At 36.1% G+C, this 18,323-nt stretch overlaps 1 long non-coding RNA gene across 1 annotated transcript; it reads right to left on the bottom strand.

Annotated features, from left to right (window-relative positions):
* Positions 1-3,202: 3,202 nt before the first annotated feature.
* On the bottom strand, positions 3,203-6,021 carry LOC144428119 (uncharacterized). Its single transcript, XR_013478103.1, has 3 exons — positions 5,898-6,021; positions 5,174-5,306; positions 3,203-3,332 (listed from the first exon to the last, which is right to left on the bottom strand). It is a non-coding gene; the product is annotated as an uncharacterized LOC144428119 (long non-coding RNA).
* Between the last annotated feature and the right edge of the window lie 12,302 nt (positions 6,022-18,323).

Here is an 18,323-nt window from a genome sequence, read left to right on the forward strand (position 1 = left end):
TTATCTGAATTAAAAGAACAAAATTTAAATGCTTTGTAACATCCATTATGGCGTCATAAAATAGAATGAGGATGCATTTTAAAACTAATAAAAGCCTAGCCCTGAATAATAAAAAAGTTGATTGTTGTAAACTGCTTGTCTGACTTTGGTCAGACAAAAGGTTACAGAAATACATTTGTGTAAGCGTGCAGCAGGACTCTCGAATTGCTCATTAAAAAAGAACTGGCGTTTAGTTGCTGTGCTATTGTCACTTTTCCCAACCTTGAAATTGCAACATGCAGAAATAAATAATTTACATCCTGGAAATATTGTAATAGAACCGATTCGCACAAAACTGATAATAGCTGTAAACTCGAAATAGGCAGTGGTATATTTATAACTGTTGCCCACAACTTCAAGAACATACAACTTACATTTGACTAAAGCAACATAACGCTGGTTTACTCATTAATTTCCCTGTAACCAACGGTTGTGACTTTTCCGGTTTCAAATCGACACCACTGAGAAGTAACTAGGTAGAAGCAGATAGAAAGATGTAGAGTATGCACAAATATTGCATTTGCTAGAGTCCTGAAGAATCGGCTAATACGAAAGGAAGATTTGAAGATCACATAGCCAGTATTTGAGAAGTCAAAGACAGTTAAACTCATATATTTTCTTATCCATCTATTTTGTTTCTGTTATCATTCTCTTAGAAGTATTTTGTGGTTATCTTTCGGTATTCACACGTGTCAAGAAATAAGTTTAAATGAGTAGTCTTTCGCTTGTCTCGAATGTTATATGAGATAAAAATAACACAATGTATACGCTTTTTTTTTCTCGTGATTGCATTGCATACGGCACCGATGCCCTAGCAATAGAATGATGACAAATAAGATTAGAAAAGCCGATACTCGCATTCGCTGAATGCCCGTAAAATTAGAATTTTTCACATTATAAAAAATAAGGAACGGGTAGATATAATTGACAATCTTTCAAATACATGATATGTGGCTTAAAGTAATTACATTTAATCTCAAACAAACTTTGTGATATATATATATGAAGACGTTGTGGAATTATTACTTGTCTTAGTAAATTGGATGGAGCAAGATTCGAATCTAAATTTACATGCGTGTCCATAGATTTTCTGGAATCGTATTGAAGATCGATTTCCCTACATCTTTTACCGATACAATATTAATTTATGTTTCTACTAATTGCAGCATCCGTTATATAAGATCTACCTTAGGGTGGTCCAAGGTTGCGAGGTTGGCGTGACGCAATAACTTTTGGCGATGTTTCGCGGGCCGCAGTAGGAGAAAACCCAAAAGTGATAAAACATCGGGAGTTTACCCATTTGCTTCTTGAGAAATATCGTGATATTTTTGGCGTTTTTCTTCATGTTTGATTTTGTAATGTCCGATAAAATTATATTTTTTCGTGGTAGAAATTACTTGGAAACACACCAGACCCCGTCATTGAACGTTGTTGGAGAAAGGTAAATACGTTTCCTATTTCTTGTTCATTTATTCTACACTTATTGTATGATGAATTCATATATTTGACTAATTTCATTACTTTTAGGGTGATTAGGTCTAGTGGTATCGTCAAATAACAACCAAAATATCTGTCTAAGATGAGACTCCGGACCCAGCTAAAAAAAACTGGATTGCGCGGCGCTAAGTCAGGTCTGCGTTTCGTCATTGCTGTAACATGATCACGTCTCTAAAATTGAGAAGTTACTTAAGGCGAGCTTCATGTACGAAGTTTGGATGGAAGCGCGATTCATCTCAACAACTTGGTCATGTCTGCACAAGACAATTTATTCTCCTCGTACCGACCACGGGAAGTCATCTCCATCCTGGTAGAGTCTTGACGTTTATAGATACAACATTGAAATTCCGTGATTTTATCAAATATCAATCCCGACATCGGGATTAGGAAAAAGGCCAATCACAGTTGGAATAGTTCAGAAATAACTCAGGAATATTCTGCCAATAAATACACTTATCTAACAATGGTTTAGTACACGCTAAAATTGTTCTACGGGCGCAAGGAATGTGTTCTAGGGCCGCGGTTCGGACCACCCTGATCTACCCTATAAAGCTCGGTACAAGCAGTACTTAATCATATTCATGTAACCACTATCCTGAAATCCCTACTAACATGCATTCTTAAATCATCTTAGGTTGTTACTGTTCCATCCGAATGTTGGCCAGGGTAAATATTGATATTTTTACGTAAACTGCGAAGGCGCGTCTGACGCACTACACAATGGTATGATTTGAGTTTGTTGATTAATTAGTATAATTGGTAAATTGGAAGCGCAATAGTTGAATATCTTGTCTCAGTCTATCTCAGTATTCGGTGTGAATCAGTGTTTACAGGTTCTGTATTGTTGGTAGTACTCGTTATGTATCTGTTCGAAATACCAATTTGTAAATTTACAAATTCTTGTAAGAACTGAGGTTTTCAAGTGTAAGACAAATATAATTCAGGGCAGTATTACAGTTAAACTAACATAGTAACTACTGCTTTATTATTTTTGTCATAAAACTTGAATTATATTTACATCAGAGCATATTTCGTTTGGTTGTGTTACTTGTAGAGCCAGGACATAACGTATGTATATACTAAATTAGGTTTTGTATGTGTTTAATCTTTATCGTGCTGATGGATTTGAAATATAGAGAGTTGTGTTTATAGAGAATATATTGAGTTGTCTATCCGTATGAAATATTGAGTTTTCGTTTATTATTTTCAGCCGATGCCATGTTCCTGATTCTATTCCAAGTTCCACCGTGTTGACTGTTTTTGTTTTGAACAAACTACACAGATTCTTAGTTGAATTTCATTGGGACATAGCACTTTAAGGCACAAATAATATGCTGGAACCCCTTGCTCTCTAATATCAAACACTAGTAACTGGTTCAGAAACAAATCGTTTAGTTCGTGACAGGACTTGTTTATTGGGGGCGCGTTGTCGAAGATCTCTAACCACTAATAATTAGCTACGAATGTAAATTTTTCTTCTTCTCGGAAACATTTTTAAAATATTGCATTTGAAGAATATCCTAAAGTGAAAACCAGAAGAATGAGCATGTGTTCAAGTATTCAAAATTAAATGAAACATTACTAATGTTTCTAGAGGAAGATCAAAAGCTTCCTTCATCATCCTTCCGAAAGTTACAAAACCATATACACTGAAAGCTAAACTCACATCTTTCATTAAACTTTTGATTTCTGGTTTTCTTCTCGCTAAAGGTATTTTAGTTTTGAGTCGATTTTCACGCTCCACATATTTAAGAAATATTTCCAAAAGAGCGTTCTTGGCCTGAATCGCTTGTTATCTGAATAAAAGAACACAATTCATAGGTTTTGTTGTAATCATCATGCAAAATTTATATCTTAGCAGTTGAAGGTGGTTAAAGACGCTAAAAATGGCAAAATTATGACCGCATAAAGAATATATGTCTAAAAGAAAACGAAGTTGAATAAAAAACAGATAAGTTCAGGGCTGCCCAACCCGCGGGCCGCGTTCATAAGCAATGAGTCCATGAGCAAACATTTTTTAAGGTTTAAATTTTAGTACCGTATTTTATATAGGGCTAAACTATGTTTCGTATTATGGCGTGACATCCAAATGTCGTTTCTTTCAATCACGCGTATAGTAAGTCTTGCGCTCTGTTGAATATCGATGTCAGTTTTTTTTTCAATTTATTGCAGAACTGCACATTCTGTTTGACAAATTCGAAAACTACTGTGCGATGAAAGAACGGAGCAGAGAATTATACGCACATGGCTGTTTCCAAGAAGAATCATTATTTGAACAGTTAAAAATTGCAGAATTAATATAATCTTCCAAAAATCGAATATATGAAGCATGGCTTTTATATTGACGTTTATAGCTGTCGGTCTTTTCTGCAATTGAAAAAGCACCTTGACGCGATTATTTAATAAATCGTTGTTTGTTTTAAGTTGTTTTGTAAGACTTTGGAATCTTATTCGAGCTGCGTGTTCGTTTAGTGACTTTTCGCAATTTCCATTCATCTCCATAAAACCAAATTCATCAGGACGGTAAAATAATTTAATTTTACTGTTCGTGGAAAATATTCTCGTCTATTATTAAACGACTCGCTACACGGTAAATTAAACGACGTGACTATAATGGTCACATAAACCACAATGCATGAAATTTGAAATTGTCTTATTGTCAATACTTGTACGCAAATTTCCGATCAAGTCCAACCATGAGGAATTTCAATTCGTATTGGTTCATGTTGCGATGGGTGCGCTATGGGATTTTATGCCGCGATTAAAATCATAGCTTGATTCGCTTCAATATCGGCCAACGGAATACCCTGCAAGTGAGGCGAGGCATAAATTGATCTCTTTTAAACATTCTAGCTGAATGTTGTATGCGTGACTCCATCGCAAACACGTTGTTTAATGCCAATATTCTTCATAACCAGATTCCACCTACAATTTTACTAACTCTGCTATTTGTGAAACGCCTTTGTTACATAAAGTGTCAATGGTATCACAGGTACGATTTATTTTTATTAGACCAAGTCTTCGTTTCGATTGATGATGTATATATAATTGAGATTTGAATAGCAAAGTCTAGCACAGCGATAAAGTATTCAGAAAAGCCCACAGACCTTTTACTACAACTGGCAAAGGCTGAAATTGGACACCACGTCTGAAACATTTGCATTGACAACGCTGTTTTACGAGTAGAGACATTGCGATGGTTGTTAGCATTTGATCTTCTTGTAAAGATCCTCAGGCCATGGATCACTGAATAATGCTTACCCGAACAAGCGCGACACATGTTATAAAATTTACACCAAAAGGCAAACTGTCCAAGTTCGAGACAATTGAAACATAAATTTAATTCTAGTGAAAATCTTCTTTTTACGTCATTGGACATGTACATTTAAAGAATGTAAACAATTGCAGAAGCAACTACGTTTTTGTGGATGCTTGAAAGTATGACTTAAAATCGGATATTTTGCGGCTACTGAATTCCTGAATCTTTGCCACATTTACTCATTGCAACTACATAATTACTTACCATCGTACCTAGGCCGTCGACATGTCGTTTGCTACTCCGTCAAGGACGCGAATAGCCGAAGCATATGTGAACCGTCGTCGTCAAGACAACTGTGTACATTATCAAAAAATTTACCAGACTAGTTTGGTTCCAGGTGAACAATCCACGCGTCAACTGCTTCTTGGATTGAACGGTTAAAGTTAATTTTGTAGAAAGCTCGAAAGGATGCAAAAGTCTTCAATTGATACAGTATGACGTCGTTGCATTACTGTTGAATAACAGCAAATAGTTAAGCTATTTTATAAGTTGCAATATCTGCAGAAAACTGTAGGTATGTTTACAAAACATTGTAACACAAATACTCCATCAGTCAGTCAGTTAGAAGTTCATTTTTCATCAAAATGAACATATAATTAATGCAAACAAAACTAGGAAAAAAACACAAAAAAGGAATTTCATGGTGGAGGGTGACGCGAAAAAAACAATGCTGGTTATCGAGCAGCGATACCTGAGATAAAGGTCTAACTTTGATATAGGTAGAATAGAAAGAAGTCCATGAAATACAAATGTTTCAATCCAGCACCTTCGTCGACCCAATTAAACAGCCCTACAGAACCCATGAGGTTCGATCGAACCTATGTTAAGAAACACTGCTAAAAAACTGAGAATGGTTAATAGATAATCTGAGCTACTCGCATCAGGCAAGGTAGTCATGGAAGCAATATAGCATAGAATCAACCAAGCACAGCGATAGCTGTTCAGATGTTTTGAGCATGTGTTCAAATATTCAGTTATTCTAAATGAAATGAAATACTGTTACAAAATTTACAAAACAATCTAAGCAGAAAGCTAAACTTACATCACCTGTTAACCCTTTGATTTCTGCCAATCTCCTCTTCTCTGAAGATATTTGAGTTGATTTTTATTCTCCATTAATTTTCAAGTAATGTGGGTAAATGTGCGGACGTTGCCTGTATCGCTTTTTATCTGAATTAAAAGAACAAAATTTAAATGCTTTGTAACATCCATTATGGCGTCATAAAATAGAATGAGGATGCATTTTAAAACTAATAAAAGCCTAGCCCTGAATAATAAAAAAGTTGATTGTTGTAAACTGCTTGTCTGACTTTGGTCAGACAAAAGGTTACAGAAATACATTTGTGTAAGCGTGCAGCAGGACTCTCGAATTGCTCATTAAAAAAGAACTGGCGTTTAGTTGCTGTGCTATTGTCACTTTTCCCAACCTTGAAATTGCAACATGCAGAAATAAATAATTTACATCCTGGAAATATTGTAATAGAACCGATTCGCACAAAACTGATAATAGCTGTAAACTCGAAATAGGCAGTGGTATATTTATAACTGTTGCCCACAACTTCAAGAACATACAACTTACATTTGACTAAAGCAACATAACGCTGGTTTACTCATTAATTTCCCTGTAACCAACGGTTGTGACTTTTCCGGTTTCAAATCGACACCACTGAGAAGTAACTAGGTAGAAGCAGATAGAAAGATGTAGAGTATGCACAAATATTGCATTTGCTAGAGTCCTGAAGAATCGGCTAATACGAAAGGAAGATTTGAAGATCACATAGCCAGTATTTGAGAAGTCACAGAAAGCTGAACTCACATTATTTATTATCCCCACATTTTGTTGCTATTATCATTCTCGTTGAAGGAATTTCTTGGAATCCACACGCGTCAAAAAATAAAGTCCACTCACACCACCGTGCGACGATCCGAAAGACTTGAATGCCCTTTTCTCCAAACTCAATTTTGATAAATAGATTAGAACCGTCTTTGCCACCTGATTTGTTCTTCAAGCACATGAATACAGAAGAGGAATACAGACATGTTCAATGATTACATGATTTATTTTGTCATCGCTTGACAAACGAATATCTTCCCCAATTACAGTGCCGACTCAAGATTCAACGCAACTTTGAAGTTGGAGATCTTGTCACCCTGATGATCAAGGAGTGAAAAGTGAAAGTGTGCATATCCAATTCTACTTATATGCGCGACATAATGAAGCTCTGTCTACGCTTTTTGAATACATTTACGCACAAAATACACACTACATAAATAGCATCCACACTACACATACACAGTCACACATACATTCTCACTATGGGAATATTAGGTGTATAATTCGAATTATATTTGAGTGGGGGCTAGTTTTTGGTTCTATACTTTTTGAATTTCTTGCATTGGCAATTTGCTTATCTTCATTGGTTTTGTTACTGTATTTATTTCATCAATTGTTTTTGGAAGTTGAGCAAACATTTTTTTTTTTTTGAAAATCATTTCCCTATGTTATCCAAAAAACAGTTCATAAAATTACCGGGGCCGGTATGTACTGTACGAAATGTTTGATTTTATGATTTTAGTGTGAAAGGGAGGTTTGAAGATCATAGTGCCATTATTTGACAAGTCAAAGAACGCTAAATTTACATATTTTATTATCCACATATTTTGTTGCTGTTATCATTCTCTTAGAAGTCTTTTGTGGTTATCTCTTGGTATCCACACGTGTCAAGAAATAAGGTTAAATGAGTGGTCTTTCGCGTGTCCCGAATGTTACCTAGGATAGAAAAAAAGTTTACTCTCGTTCACTGAATGCCTGTACAAATGGAATTTTTTCGCACTATAAAAGAAAAATAAGGGACAGGGAGATATGATTGGCAATCTTCCAAATACATGTTATGTGGCTTAAAGTAATTACATTTAATCCTAAACCAACTCTGTGATATATGAATACGTTGTGAAATTACTACTTGTCTTAGCGATTGGGATAGAGCGAGCTTTGAATCTAAATTTTTATATGTGTGGAATCCACAGATTTTCTGGAATCGTATTGAAAATCGATTTCCCTACATGTTTTATCGAGGTTTCATTCATTTTTGTTTCTACTAATTGCAGAATTCGTTATATAAGATCTACCCTAGGGTGGTCCAAGGTTGCCGGGACGCGCAAATTTTTGACGATGTCTTACGGGCCGCAGTAGGAGAAAACACAAAAGTGATAAAACAATGCGAGTTTACCCATTTGCTTCTTAAGAAATATCGTGGTATTTTTGGTATCTTTCCTCATATCTACCAATGGTTTAGTACACGCTGAAATTTTTCTGCGGGGCGCAGGGAATGTGTGCTCGGGCCGCGGTTTGGTCCACCCTGATTTACCCTATAAATTATAGGCTGTTACTGTTCCATCGGAATGTTGGCCAGGGCAAATTTTGACGTCTTTAGGTAAACAACGAAGGCGCGTCAGACGTACTACACAATGGTATGTTGTGAGTCTCTCGATTTATTAAGATAATCAGTAAATTGGAACCGCAATGGTTGGATGTCTTGTCTCAGTCTAGCTCAGTATTCGGTGTGAATCAGTGTTTACAGGTTCTGTATTGTTGGTAGTACTCGTTATGTATCTGTTGGAAATAACAATAAGAATTGAGGTTCTCAAGTGTAATATAAATATAGTTTGTGGCAGTATTACTGTCAAATTAGCACAATGACTACTGCTTTAATATTATAGTCATTAAAATTGGATTTTAGTTACTTTAGAGCAGGGTCGTCCAACCCGTGGCCCGCGGTAGCATTTAGGAAGTCCCGTGCTGTATTTTCCAGAATTGAATAAAAAATATTGAGTGAAGATGTGATACAAACGATTCTTTTATTTTCCTAAAATGCGCTCTGCCAGCTCTTTCAAACGTGCCATGAGTGTCATTTTGAATCGAAACCAACTGGGAGGAGATATCGATACATAAAGGTGCCATAGTCGCTTACACTCTTGGTCTTTTACTACTCTATATGATGATATGGCAAAACAATCTAAGGAATGTATATTATGTATTGTTTGGGTTGTCAATGTTTTACGTCCAGAAATAAAAGAGGTTTTTGCAAAAATAGCCTGTCAAGACAGACCATAACTCGTCATGTTGAAGAGCCTGGGAAATCTATAGCGGAAACTTTAATTGCAAAAGCGGGAAAATTTTCATCGTATTCCTTGGCGCTTGGCAAAAGCACTGACATCAAGTTTCCTGCTCAGTTGACAACTTGGCGATCTTCTTGCGGGGAGTTAATGATGATTTTAAATTACCAAAGAGCTCGCAGTCATTGTCCCTATTAAGCCACGACTGGAGGCATTGATTTGTTGGGAGCTATGATAAAAATGATCAAGCATCTTCGCTTGCCTTTGGCGAAACTTTCGGGAATAACCACTGATGGCGCCCCATCAATGGTTGGGAAACAACAGTTTCATTATTCTAATAATTGTGAAAGTTTGGTGTGAGTGTATTGTTTGTTTGTTCATTAACCTGTAGTTTGCGTAAACCAGAACATAACTACCATGGAACTACATGTGGCCCTTTGACGAAAAAGGTTGGCCAACCCTGCTTTAGAGAATATTTCATTTGATTGTGTTACTTAGAAAGTCGAAACATTGGGTATATATATACTGTTAAATTTTGTATGTTTTTAATCTATATCGCGCTGATTGATTTAAAAATTAGAGAGTTGTGATATTATGATATTGCAAAATTGTCTTGCCGTATGGAATATTTAGTTTATGTTCATTGTTTTCAGCAGATGCCATGTTCCTGATTCTATTCCAAGTTCCATCGTGTTGACTGTTCTGAACAAAACTACACCGATTCTAAGATGAATTTCATTAAGGCACAGGCAATATGCACTTTGCTCTCTAATATCAAACACTGGTAACTGATTCAGAAACGAATCGTTAACTTCGTGACAGGACTTGTTGTTTATTGTGGCGCGTTGTCAAAGATCCCCAACTAATAATGATCAGCTACGAATGAAAATTTTCCTTTTTCTTTTGAATAGTCGGAAACATTTCTAGAATATTGAATCTGAAGAATATACTAACGTGCAAAACAGAAGAATGAGCAAGTGTTCAAGTATTCCAAATGAAATGAAACATTACTAATGTTTCTAGAGAAGGATCAAAAGCTTCCTTCATCACCCTTACGAAAGTCTACACAGAAAGCTAAACTCACATCTTCCATTAACCTTTTAATTTCTGGTTTTCTTTTCTCTAAACTAAAGGTATTTGAGTTTCGTGTCAATTTCTCATGCTCCACATTTTAAGGAATGTTTGTAAATGAGCGTGAATCGCTTGTTATCTGAATAAAAGAACACAATTCATGTTTTGTTAGAATCATTATGACGTCATACCAAACCTATGTCTCAGCAAACGCTAAAAATTGCGAAATTATAACCGCATATAGAATATATCTAAAAGAAAACGAAGAGGAATAAAAAAACATAGTTTGGGCTGTCCAACTAACGCCCCATGCACGGGCCGCGTTCAGCCCGCACTTAAATGAGTTCATAAGCCAACATTTTTAAATGTTTAAATTTTAGTACCGTATTTTATATAGGCTAAACTTTAGCGGTTCCCAAACTATGGGTCGCGAACCACTGGTGGGTCGCAAAAGGAATCTTAGTTGGTCGTGAAAAGATGTAGAGAGCTTTGGTTAATTATACTGGTTATTAGGATCGGTGGCGACTCGAATACGTAAATCTTCAAAAAAACAAAATAAATTAAATTGAATTTAAATTCGAATCTGTGATTGGTTCTTTTTTACGATCTTCTCAAAGAAACAAAAATTTGCTACACAAAGAATGACCATGTGGCTTTTTTACGTGTAGCAGTTTTGTACACTGTACAGCACTTCTTACCGTGTTTCCCCGAAATTTAGACAGGATATAGATTTATTTCTTTTGAAGAATAACACTATGGTTTTTTTTGGAATAGGTCTTTTGTGTTCATTTATCAAAAATAAAATTACATTGTAGTAAATCACAAGATTTTTTACTAAATATTATATAAAAACCGACATCCATAGTTTCTATTTGTATTTTCTATACAAAAATCAAGTGACAAATATCATATTTGTGATATCACACCATCTTTAATAGTGGTGTGATCTTCACCTTACTTCAGGTTAATGAACCTTTCTTCTTCCACACATTTTAAATTTATATTAAGGGTAGGGTCATTCTGAAATCATTTTAAAAATTCAAATTATTATCTTATTTTCCGGCCAGGTCTTCATTTCGAGGAAACACGGTAGTTTTGCGATGATTAGCCATTGCTGTGTTCTGTTAAATTAAAATTAAATTAAAGTTAAGTGGGTCGCCATAAGCTTTGGTAATAAATAGTGGGTCCCAACTCTAAAAAGTTTGGGAACCACTTCCGCTAAAGTATGTTTCACGATTATGGCGTGATTATTTCGGCATTCCACATACAAATGTCGGTTCTTTTAATCACGCGTGTATCAAGTCTTGCGCTCTGGTGGATATCGATGTTTAATTTTTTTTTAATTTATTGCAGAACTGTGCGTTCTGTTTGACAAATTTGAAAACTACTGTGCGATCATTGGCGACGAGGCGCTGAGGAAAATTATAGAAATGATTTTGCAATCTCCATCTCCAAATCAACTTTGTTTTAAATTTTTTCTTTCGTTCTGGATTTGATCTTCCTTATCGCCACTGTAAAATTGAAAAGTTACCAATATCTTTGCTACTGGCCCCTGGATTCGTTGTATTTTTCTGTCGTGTCTATGTTTTTGCAATAAATAGAACTTATGAAATGTCGTCACTGCGGATCGGTAAAAGTTTCTAATATGATTGACCTAATGTTACTTCCTGGACTAGTATCAATGTTTCTAATTTTACAAAACGGCCTCCTGAAAAGTTAAAAATAATGCGAAATCGGGGCACATTATGCTCATCAAGAAATTGAAACAATATCATATCCACTGGAAATAAATAAAAATATTATAACTCAAATATAACAGCCAATTTTGACGCCATTGTCCGTTAGCCGGGATTGTAGACTGATGCTCGTGTATCGTGCGCTGTGCTGTCCAAGCGTTTGATTCAACGATGCGCAAGTGACGCGCCGTGTTCAGGCCACGTGAGAACGGCCATTAGAGCAAGAAACTGTTACTCAAATATTCGAATATTTTTCCCAACCCGAACTAAACTAGCACTTATAGCCACGCGGACTGCCGACAAAGGCACCTTCATGACTATTCACAGAAAGTCATCCATCAATGAGGCGGAATCCTGACGCGGGGGGAGTAGCGTCAAAAACTAGTCCAATGTCCGAATTCTCTAAAAACTGAGGAATATACATCCTTCTATCGCAGTAATCTGTGGGATTTTGCGCGGAATCAGCGTTAAGTGGAACGACCCTGGCAATTCTTCTTGGAAAGCTTCGATATCATTTAACAGAATATGCCAAATTTGTACAGGGAATATTTACATTCCACATCTTCGAGTTGACGAGGAATTGAAATATTTTGAAAACTTATAGAATTACTTCACTTTGACCAACACTTCAGTCTCTTATTGTTGAATTTTTCATCCCAAGCATCAAGTATTGAACTTACAACAGCAAGGGCTTTTCTATTTGTGACAAAACCTGTGAACTCCTGGTGTTCAAGTATGAAGCAATCTCTCTCGCTTTCACAGTTCAGTCCCAAGCACTTTTAACAGTAAGTCTCTCGATATCTAAATCAATACTTGTGGAGAGACGATGAATGTATATCTCACGTGAAACTGATTTGGAATTCGAAATCCAATCTGTCGTCTTGAACCCGTTATTGTGTAACATTTCAATCACGTTCTTAGATGCTGATACCAATGAATCGACACTCTATTTCGAAGTAAGTAAGCAACGTAAAAGTCTATATCGATAATTGATAATGCGCTACTAGGAAATTCATGTCCGCTATCGTACGTATCTCCCGTTAAACAACAAAAATTCGCCACATAAGATGAATCAACAGCTACGAGAGCAATACGAGGCAATAATTTATACGCACATGGTTGTTTCCAGGAAAAACAGTTATTTGTACAGTTAAAAATTGCAGAATTAATATCATTTTTCAAAAATAGAATAAATGAAGCATGGCTTTTATATTGACGTTTATAGCTGTCGGTCTTTTCAGAAAAGGAAAAAACACCCCGACGCGATTATTTATTGAATCGTTGTTTCTTTGTAAGACTTTTGAATCTCATACGAGCTGCGTGTTTGTTTAGTGACTTTCCGCAATTTCCATTCAACTCCATAAAACCAAATTCATCATGACGGCCAAATAAATTAATTTTACTGTTCGTGAAAATATATTCTCGTCTATCTTCGAAGGACTCCCTATGCGAAAAATTGTTTGCCGTGCCTACAGATTCGCTGGACCAATTTTATCCGATTTGCTCTTGTAGCATGGTATAATGGTCACGTAATCCGCAATGCATCAAATTTGAAATTGTCTTATTGTCAATACTTGTACGCAAATTTCCGATCAAGTCCAACCAAGAGAAGATTCAATTTCTATTGGTTCACGTTGTCGACCGACTCCATGCAAAACCTGGAAGAACACTATGAGATTATCTGCCGCGATTAAAGTCATAGCTTGATTCGCTTCAATATCGGCCAACGGAAAATCCTGCAAGTGAGGCATATATTGAACTTTTTTAAGCATGCTATCTGAATGTGGTCTTTGTGACTCGATCACAAACACGTTGTTCAACGCCAATATTCGTCGTAACCAGATTTCACCGACAATATTACTACTTCTGTATCTTGCGAAACGCCTTTGTTTCATAAAGTGTCAGTGCTAACACGGGTATGGTTTATTTTTACTAGACCAAGTTTTCGTTTCGATTCATGATGTATATATAATTAAGATTTGACTAGCAGAGTCTACCACAGCGATAACTTATTCAGAAAAGCCCAATGGATCCTTCACTACAACTAGCAAAAGCTGAAACTGGACACCACGTCTGAAACATTTGCATTGGCAACGCTGTTTGTATGAGTAGAGACATTGCGATGATTGTTAGCATTTGATCTTCTTGTAAAGATCCGCAGGCCATGGATCACTGAATGATGCTCACCCGAACAAGCGCGACACATGTTAGGAAATCTACACCTATCCTACAAAACAATCTAAACAGAAAGCTAAACTTACATGATCTGTTAACCTTTTGATTTCTGCCCATCTCCTCTTCTCTGAATGTATTTAAGTCGATTTTTAATAGTCCACAATTTTCAAGTAATGTGGGTAAATGTGCGGACGTTGCTTGTATCGCTTTTAATCTGAATTAAAAGAACAAAAGTTAAATGATTTGGGACATTCATTATGACGTCACAAAACAGAATAAAGATGAATTTTAAAACTAATAAAAGCCTAGCCCTGAATAATAAAAAGGTTGGTTGTTGTAAACTGCTTGTCTGCGGATATCTGACTTTGGTCAGACAAAAGGTTACAAAAATACATTTTTGTTATCGTGCAGCAGGACTCTCGAATAAATAACGTCCTTGAAATATTGTAACAGAACCGATTCGCACAAAACAGATGATAGCTGTGAACTCGAAATAGTCAGTGGTGTATTTATGACTGTTGCCCACAACTTCAAGAACATACACCTTACATTTCAATAAAGCAACATAACGCTGGTCTACTCATTAATTTTCCTTTAACCAACGGTTGTGACTTTCCCGGTTTCAAATCGACACCGCTGAGAAGCAACAAGGTGGAAGCAGATAGAAAATGCACAACTATTACATTTGCTAACTTTCTGAAGAATGGGTTGTTAATTAATACTAAAGGGAGATTTGAAGATCATCGAATGCGGACAACTAAGATTGATAATGCCAAGCCAGTGAGGGAGAAAAAGTGTACTCGCTGTAAGAAATGTTTCCTCATTTTAATTATGGTCACTAGGTTGTGTTCCAGAAAAGTGTATCGTAATATATATTTTTTGCAATCATGCCAGTCTTGCGATAATCGTTCAATTTTACAAGCGTAGTACATTCGTATTCAGCTAAATGGAGTGATTATTATCCTAAATTTGATATTAATAATTATTTCCACATAATATTCCTATGGTTAATACATGAGAAGTCCCAAATAAATATTTTATTGAGCCAACTTGGCTGTATATTCTGACCAATAATCTGGCATCTGTATATTCTCCCGCACGCCGCTCTCTTCTTGAGGCGCAGTTCTTACCACTTCATGGCAGCTCCTGCCACGAACGAACCGCGGCAGCTCTTGCCATGGTTTTATAGCGCTATTCTGTATTCAGTAATCAGTATTAACGGTATATTCACAAACTAATGTACCAAATTCTAATTGATCACGCGGAATTATATCTACTTAAATCCTAACCCTAACCCCAAATCCATCAAGACTGTATCCATAAGAAAAACGTTCCAACTTACCCAATATTTGTCACCCTAAGGGACAGCCCTGTCCTTACGGCCCACCTGCCGCGGTTACGGCAGCAAAATTTTACCTGCCATTGGTTTTCAATTTGCTGCCGCGGTAACGGCAGCTCGACATTGGTTTGTGGCAGCTAAAAAGTCAGTCGCCATAGGTTTGGCCGTAGCGGCCATGGTATGGAAATACCGCCATGGTTTTGCGGCAGCTGCAGACGCCATAGAATACTTAAAACTGCACTTGCTCTTCTTTCTGTGATTTTAGTGAGCGCACCTCTGTATAAGTATAAGTTTATTTCGACTCCATAATCAGCAAAACAATAAAATGAATGGTAAAAATAAATAAATAAAAACTGATTATGAAATCAGGAGAGCGAACAAAACCTTAGATAAGGTTTAAAACGTACAGAATGTATATACAGATATAAGATGGAAGGTTTTGCCAAGAAGATGTGGTAACGTACGTTACCGGTACCATATTATCGCCACTTTTTACAATCCATTTACTATTACAATCCATCCGAAGTCTATCTACTTCTGGTTATAATTTCTCTATATTGTCTCTGAACATTAGCTACCGATGGGAGGAAAAAATGCCGACGGCAGCGAGTCGCGAAATGAATTTGCTATGGCGACACCTCACGAATATAGTGGAAATGTGGGTATGGCGATAATAGGAACTACGATCATCCTATTATCGCCACTTATGTCAAACTTTTTTTTCAATAGCTTTTCTCTTTAAATACATACCTAATCATTTGCTCTGAAATTTTCAATGATTAAAGAGTGTTGCTGCTGCTAGAAGGTTATTACTTTTATTTATTTCAAACATTTATCGATTTATGTAGGCCCTACGAGATTTGTTTTTCACTTCAAAGTTATATATGATGATGTCATCAAAATTAAAAAATTGCGTATCGTAGCATGGTGGTTCGGCGATCTGGCGGTCAGCGAAATCGGGAGTTTTTTTTAAATGAGATTACCGTTACTGTGAAAGATTTGATAACAATTCGTTTTAATGTTTGTCCTCACATTACCGGTATTGAGCATTGCTGTTTTGTTTTTTCACGATTTTTCCGGTTCTCCCTTCTGGCGGGCCAAAATTTTTTTATCCTATTATCGCCACCCTGCGGATACAATAATTAACAACAGCACGATATTTACAAACACTTCCCATTTCAAACTTGATTCAACGTCGATCTAACACTGACTGACAAAAACTAAAATAAATAAACACTGTCGCGCTATTTTGAGCTGCTAATTAGTAATTACCGCCCTCCCAAAAAGTTGGCCGAGCGTGATATCAGCTGATTTTTACATTTTACAAAAATGTATGTTTTTATTGAAATGTTTTTACGCCACCGGGTGACAGAATATGTTAAATATTTATCACTTACGACGTCGCAATCCGAGAACAACTCATATTCAGCGCTATCTGAAAGTGCGACTGCAGCAGGGCGATTCTGAAGGCGTGTGGTGAAAATTGGCGAGTGGCGATAATAGGGTAACGTACGTTACGTGTTCACTCACCTAAAATAATTGAAATATTTCACACACGCACCCACACAACCATATAGAAGTTATTAAGTAAAGGGAACATGAAAAATTACATACTGGTAGTTAATGAAAAATAAATAAATAAAAATTACTTGCCACACCATATTAATAAATTTATGGTGATTGCCACTGCCAAATTGATCAATTTTGTAAATGGGAGTGAACAGTAAAGATAAACTTTTATAAAAAAATATATTGTCAAGCTGATTATAGATGGAGTCAAATGCCAAAATGCCCAACCAAAGTTGCCAGAATTGGGTGCATGAAGAGGTGGGCTAGACCAGGGGTTCTCAAACTTTTGGTGTTGCGGAGCCCTTGAAAGGTTGAATATTATTCGCGGAGCCCCAAAATAAATGTTAAAATTTTACTTTCAGATTAATATTCCTGAGCAAGTTAAAAGTACTTTACTTATTTTGAATGCTGAACCCTTTTTAATAGGGTTAACACAAGTCATAGATAAATCTAAATTTCAAACATAATATACTAAAGCTGTAAATTTGACACTTGACCAACATATTGATAAATTAGGGGGCGAATCTTTTCCCTTTTGACATTGAAAGACTTAAAAGGCCGCTAATAACGTGCGCGATATCATTTTGTTACAATCGCCGATTTTTTTTCGTCAGCATGGCGTGTTTTTGAACCTTTAAACATCTTTACGCCGGTGTTTATTCTCCCTAAATCAAAAATTTTCCTTTGGCATATACATGTATTGTTACACAATGACGACGTTAATTGCTTTTTGTTCTCGTGGGGAAGTATGAGTTTAATGTGAAAAACATGTTACCATATTATAGTCATCGGCGATGAAAGGCTAAAAATAATAATTAATAAAGAGGTAAATCCGCAACTCAAATTTCTTAATCGAAAAACGCCTTCTAAAATATTAAAACTGAAACTTAAAATGGAAGATCACACGTTTCGTTTTCAGCAGACTCACCTCAGATTGAAAACGCTTTTATAGACATTGTAAATCATAAAATTTGGTGTTATATTAGGTTTTCATCGTAGTAACTGCGAAATCGAAACACAGTCAATTGTGAGCGCGATCCGCGATGTACCTTTTTTCATTCTGAAACTACCGGCAGAGCCGAATGCAATAAAATAAATTTCAATTGTTCGTATTTTGCCCAAATATTGTGATTTTTTAAACGGCGATATCTTGCTTAAAAATAATCTCAAGTGCAAAAGAACAAATCAAGTTTGACAAATCCCAAGATCGCAAAAATACGACTCCAATTTATTTATAGTTGGCAGTTTATCACATATTTCATGTTATTTTAGAATAGTATTTTCATTTTAGTAATCCTAATAGTAATCTCGAACCAAACGTGAGTAACGATGAGACACGTTAAATGCTCGCATCGGTCATGGATTGAATATTTTACGCAACAGAAATCTCGTTATCCGTTTTTTTAATCGCGAAGAATGTTGCGCGGAAATTTCCGATTCTAATTTTGAACCACCTGCCTCT

This window comes from Styela clava, chromosome 10 (assembly GCF_964204865.1).
Source record: "Styela clava chromosome 10, kaStyClav1.hap1.2, whole genome shotgun sequence".
Lineage (NCBI taxonomy): Eukaryota > Metazoa > Chordata > Ascidiacea > Stolidobranchia > Styelidae > Styela > Styela clava.